We start from the raw sequence: 6,000 nt of genomic DNA, 5'->3' as shown, positions 1-6,000 counted from the left end.
TTTTTTTGAGACGGAGTCTCGCTCTGCCGCCCAGGTTGGAGTGCTGTGGCCGGATCTCAGCTCACTGCAAGCTCCGCCTCCCGGGTTCACGCCATTCTCCTGCCTCAGCCTCCCGAGTAGCTGGGACTACAGGCGACCGCCACCTCGCTCGGCTAATTTTTTGTATTTTTTAGTAGAGACGGGGTTTCACCGTGTTAGCCAGGATGGTCTTGATCTCCTGACCTCGTGATCCGCCCGTCTCGGCCTCCCAAAGTGCTGGGATTACAGGCTTGAGCCACCGCGCCCGGCCTGTCCAGGGTAACATAGGAGCATTACGTTAGAATATAGTAGCGTTGGAGTGAGTTAAAATGTTGGCTTTCAGTATGTAAAATTTAAGTGTCCCACCAGAAAGAGGGCTGTGATATTTCGTGGTTGAGGTCATAGGTAACAGGAGACAAGGTAGGCAAAAAGGGGTAAAGTTTAAGGCTCTGCAGACAAATGTTAGGTGTTGTTATTGCAAAATTGAACAAAGAACAAGAATCTTGGGCTTGAAAGGCTGGACTTTTCCCTTGAAACAACCATTCACAGTATAAGGACTGAAGGGTCAGCTGTGAGGCAGCCGAGCTAGCGCCCTATCCCCACAAAGGGAGTAATACTAAGACCACGATGGGTAGCGGGAAAAAAGTAAGTGCTGCGTCCAAGAATTCAGGAGTCAGTCCATGTCGCAGAACAGGGAGGACTGGGAAGAAAAGGCCAGCAAGAAACCTAGGAACAGAGGAGTCTCTCGGGAGGAGGTTATGGAGGCCGCAGCGGGCGATGGGTCCCTCCTGAAGGCGGCTTGCCCGGGATTCTCTATTCCGCAGTCCTCTGGGAGACGCAGAGAGTTAGCAAGGGCCGTGCAGCAGCGTCGCAGACGGGCTGGCAGCCGGAGAGGAATAGGCAGTAAGGCCTCTCCCCACGCCCTGCCAGCCCAGCTGCCGCCGCCGCCACCGCGGGGCCCGGGATTGGCCCGAGGGCGGCGCAGGGCGGGGCGGGGGCTGCTGGGATGACGGCCTGAGAGGCTCGCGCGCGCGCACACGGGCGCGGGTACGCCGGCGGCGCGCGCGTGTTCCGTCGGCCTGTGCGGCTGCTGCGGCGGAGCGGGCCATGGCAGTGGGAGGCGGGCGAGTGTAGTGCTGCGCGGGGCAGGCGGGAGGTGGATCGAGAGAGGCAAGGATGGGGGCGCCGGAGCGGAGCGGTTGCGGCGGCCTGGGCTGTTGACCGCGCACTTGGAATAGTAGCAGGCGGCGGCGGCGGCGGCGGCGGAGCGCCAGGCAGGTGAGTGCGGCGGCGAGGGACCCGGATGCGGCGCGGCTGAGGGGCGGCTGGGTCGCGGCGCCTGCTGCGGTGTCCCCGGGCGGGCTGGCGGTGCGCTGTAGCTTGCTGCTACCTGCAGTGCTGGCGACTCTTGTGGTCGCACCGCGCTTCCTGCCAGCTTGGAGGATAACCGCCTGCCGGCCGGTGGGGGCGCCTGGCTTGGTTGCGGCCCGCCCGGGGCTCTCCAAGGTGAGTGGCGCCCCTCGGCCCACGGGCGGCAGAGACACTGCCGGGCGTCCCGGGCCACTGGCGCTTTGGGTCCCATTCCTGAGGGGCGTCTCTGTGGAGAGACGGCGTCCCGTGTATATGCGGACACCTCCGGAACTTCCCGACCCTCAGGTGCCTTTTTGCGCAGAAGTGTATTTCAGAGGCGTGGACCCAGGGTTAGTAGGTTAGGAACGTGTTTTCGAATGCCAACGCCGAAGCTGACCAGTCCTGGGGCCTTGGACCAAAATATCCTGATGTGTTAAATGGAAATAATAATACATACACCATAGGGTTGTTTTGAGGTTAGGCATAACTGAACAAGTGCTAAGTAAATGATATCCCTGCTGCAGCATCTCTTGTTAGCTATTGCTAATTCCTGGCTGCTGGCGTGCGTTTGGGGGCACATTTATTTCCGATCTGCTCTGGTGTTGCAATAACCGATACTGGAGTTGCTTAATAATGGAGCCTGTTACCTCGCAGTGGCCAAAATAGAATCCTATAGTCTCTTTACTAGAATCCTGCAGTCTCTTTTCCCGCAGGGGCTGAATTGGAAGCCTGTCTCAGATACTGAGTGGGAATTACTGCTGAAATGAAACCAAGCGAATTCGGGATTCGCTTAGGATGAAAGATGGTGGGACATAAACTTAAAGTGCTTTGCTGTTTCATCTCAAGTGACGCTTGAACTCTGCCACTTGTTACAGAGTATAAACACACGAAGAGTATGGAAACAGACTCTTTTTTCTGCATTGCTACATCCAAAGGGAGTGACAAGTGCTTTTGTAAACATCATTGTGGGCAGTGTGACTGTCTGGTGAAGTCATGATAATTAAATAGGATGAGTACTTATTTTGAAGCACTGAATGGAAGTTTGGAGATAAGATTCGTAATAAAATTATCTCCAGCGAGTCAGAGGTCTCAGCAGATCATTAATCATTTGGGGATTTTCATGCTACATTGTAAGATTTTATGGTAAAAGCAGAACTGTTTAAGTCATAATAATTTAGCACAGGAAAGGGTGGTCAGATAAGGATCTTAGCCCAGTTTCAGAATCCAGGTATGGAAGAAAGTACAATTTTTTTCTGACAGGGCGCGTTGGCTCAGCCTATAATCCCAGCACTTTGGGAGGCTGAGGCGGGCGGATCGCTTGAGCCCAGGAGTTCGACACCAGCCCGAGCAACATGGCGAAACCCCGTCTCTACCAAAGACACAAAAATTAGCCGGGCGTGGTGGGGAGCGGCCTGGTGGGGGGCGCCGTGGCGGGCGTCTATAATCCCAACTACTTGGGAGGCTGAGGCGGGAGAATCCCTTGAACCCGGCAGGCGGAGGTTGCAGTGAGCTGAGATGGCACCACTGGATTCCAGCCTGGGCAACAGAGCGATACCCTGTCTCAAAAAGAAAAGAAAAAACTCTTTTTGAGACCGAATCTTTCTTTCTATTTTTTTTTTTTTAAATTGTTGTTTTTTGAGACAGGGTCCCTCTCTGTCGCCCAGGCTGGAGTGCAGTGTCACCATCTTGTCTCACTGCAACCTCAGCCTCCCGGGTTCAAGCGATCCTCCTGCCTCAGCCTCCCTAGTAGCTAAGGCTACAGGCGCGTGCCACCACGCCCAGCCAATCTTTCAATTTTTTTTTTTTTTTTTGAGACGAAGTTTCCCTTTTGTTGTCCAAGCTGGAGTGCAATGACGCGATCTCTGGCTCACTCAACCTCTACCTCCCGGGTTCAAGCAATTCCCTTGCCTTAGCCTCCCGAGTAGCTGGGATTACAGGCATGTGCCCCATACCTCGCTAATTTTGAATTTTTTTTTTTTTTGTAGAGACGGGTTTCTCCATGTTGGTGGGGGTGGTCTCGAACTCCCAACCTCAGGTGATCCTTCCGCCTCGGCCTCCCAAAGTGCTGGGATTACAGGAGGAAGCCACTGCGCACCGCCCAGTCTTTGTATTTTTGGTAGAGAGGAGGTTTCGCCATGTTGGCCAGGCTGGTCTTGATCTCCTGGGCTCAAATAATCCACTGGGCCCAAATAATCTGCCAGCCTCGGCCTCCCAAAATGCTGGGATTACAGGCATGAACCACAGCCACTGGCCAAAAGTAAAAATCTTAAAGGTTTAAACAAATTGTATCCACTAAAGCCAAAATGACTTAAGAAACAAAAATCTAGTTTACATCCCTGATTCACACCCTGAGTCCACCACCTTGGGGGTGTTTTTTTGAAGTGTTGAAAATCAAGTTGGGTTTTGATTTGTCATTTGCACCTCTTGTCTATCTTTCTTGATGTTCTTAGAGACTCATCCATAAAGGCTTTTGCTTCAACTTGCTTTGTGAATGTCAGCCAACTATATGGAAAAAAGTTAAAAACGAACACTGTAGTCTAAATTATGTTCTTTCTTGAGGTTTTCCCGGTTGTCTAGCTTAGACTGTTGAACTCAACAGTAGAACTACTGCCAGCTACTGTGAAAAGGCTGGGAGTCAGAAGTCACCTCTTGGTTTTAGGCCTCAACCTAGGTAAAAACAGCTGGGGCTGTGGGGCTGTTACCCAGCCTTATGGGCCTCTGTTTTGTTTGTTTGTTTTGAGACGGAGTCTCGCTCTGTCACCAGGCTGGAGTGCAATGGCATGATCTCTGCTCACTGTGACCTCCCGGGTTCCAGCGATTCTCCTGCCTCAGCCTCCAAATTAGCTGGGACTACAGGTGCACACCACCATACCCAGCTACTTTTTGTATTTTTAGTAGAGATGGGGTTTCACCATGTTGGCCAGGATGGTCTCAATCTTTTGACCTCGTGATTTTCCCATCTTGGCCTCCCAAAGTGCTGGGTTTACAGGTGTGAGCCATCGTGCCTGGCCCCAATAAGTAAATAATTTATTTATTTATTTTATATTGTTTATTTTATTATTTATTTATTTATTTGAGATGGAGTCTGGCTCCGCCCAGGCTGGAGTGCAGTGGCGGGATCTTGGCTTACTGCAAGCTCCGCCTCCTGGGTTCACGCCATTTTCCTGCCTAAGCCTCCTGAGTAGCTGGAACGACAGGCGCCCGCCACCGCGCCCAGCTAATTTTTTGTATTTTTAGTAGAGACGGGGTTTCACCGTGGCGATCTCCTGACCTCGTGATCACCCGCCTCGGCTTCCCAAAGTGCTGGTGCTGAGATTACAGGTGTGAGCCACCGCACCGGGCCAGCTATTTATTTTTTTTTTTGAGACGGAGTTTTGCTCTTGTTGCCCAGGCTAGAGTGCAATGCGCGAACTCGGCTCACTGCAACCTTTGTCTCCCGGGTTCAAGCAATTCTCCTGCCTCAGTCTCCCAAGTCGCTGGGATTACAGGCGGCCGCTACCATGCCCAGCTAATTTTTTGTATTTTTGGTAGAGCGGGGTTTCTCCATGTTGGTGGCCAGGCTGGTCTTGAACTCCTCACCTCACGTGATCCTGCCGCCTCAGCTTCCCAAAGTGCTGGGATTACAGGCGTGAACCACCGCGCCCGGCAGTATTTTTTATTTTATTTTGTTTTGTTTTGTTTATTTAGAGACGGAGTCTCACTCTGTCGCCCAGGCTGGAGTGCAGTGGAGCGGTCTCGGCTCACTGCAAGCTCCGCCTCCTGGGTTCACGCCATTCTCCTGCCTCAGCCTCCCCAGTACCTGGGGCCACAGGCGCCGGCCACCATGCCCGGCTAATTTTTTGTATTTTTTCAGTAGAGACGGGGTTTCACCATCTTAGTCAGGGTGGTCTTGATCTCCTGATCTCGTGATCCACTCGCCTTGGCCTCCCAAAGTGCTGGGATTGCAGGCGTGAGCCACCGCGCCCCGCCCCGATTTGAGACGAAGTCGTGCTCTGTCCTTAAGGCTGGAGTGCAGTGGCGCCATCTTGGCTCGCTGTAACCTCCGCTTCCCGGGTTCAAGCAATTCTGCCTCAGCCTCCCGAGTAGCTGGGATTACAGGCGTGTGCCACCACGCCTGGCTAATTTTTTGTATTTTTAGTGGAGACGGCATTTCACCATATTGGCCAGACTGGTCCCGAACTCCCGACCTCGGGTGATCCGCCCACCTCGTCCTCCCAAAGTGCTGAGGTTACAGGCGTGAGCTACCACACCTGGCCCCCGGTTTTTAATTTACAGAATTTGGATGACTGTGTGGTGGGCAGGGGGTGGTTGTGGTGGTGTACTAGAAAATCACATTATATAAAGGAACCTTCTAGGATACTCGAGTTTTATGGCTTTCCTCCTGTTCACTCTTGTGACTTTTCCTTCTCTTGTTGAGTTCAAAACATTCTAATGCCCGAGGGCTTCCGGCATGTCCCTATTCCTTTCTCTACCTGTATTCTTCCTGAATGATCTCATGTTATCCTGTCCTGTGGTTTATTTATTTTTAGTAGAAAAACCAAAAGTAAGTAAATTGTTGTCAACTGCTGTTGCCTCTCAGATTTTTATCTCTAGTCCTGAACTTCAGTCTTCTGCCTGCCTACATGACATCTT

At 52.3% G+C, this 6,000-nt stretch overlaps 1 protein-coding gene across 2 annotated transcripts in view; it reads left to right on the top strand.

The window, feature by feature from the left end:
* The first annotated feature begins 1,043 nt into the window (after nucleotides 1-1,043).
* PIK3CB (phosphatidylinositol-4,5-bisphosphate 3-kinase catalytic subunit beta) overlaps nucleotides 1,044-6,000 on the top strand; it is a 188,863-nt gene continuing 183,906 nt past the window's right edge. Inside the window, exon 1 of one of the 2 annotated variants that reach the window (XM_023187838.1) lies at nucleotides 1,044-1,296. The gene's annotated coding sequence lies outside the window, so the exon portion shown is untranslated. The remainder of the gene's footprint in view (nucleotides 1,297-6,000) is intronic. The other variant, XM_023187839.1, reaches the window with a different exon arrangement.

The sequence above is a fragment of the Piliocolobus tephrosceles genome, chromosome 2 (assembly GCF_002776525.5).
Source record: "Piliocolobus tephrosceles isolate RC106 chromosome 2, ASM277652v3, whole genome shotgun sequence".
In the NCBI taxonomy this organism is placed as follows: Eukaryota; Metazoa; Chordata; class Mammalia; order Primates; family Cercopithecidae; genus Piliocolobus; species Piliocolobus tephrosceles.
Note: the sequence above shows the minus strand (reverse complement) of the source record. Positions and strands in the feature narration are given on the sequence as shown.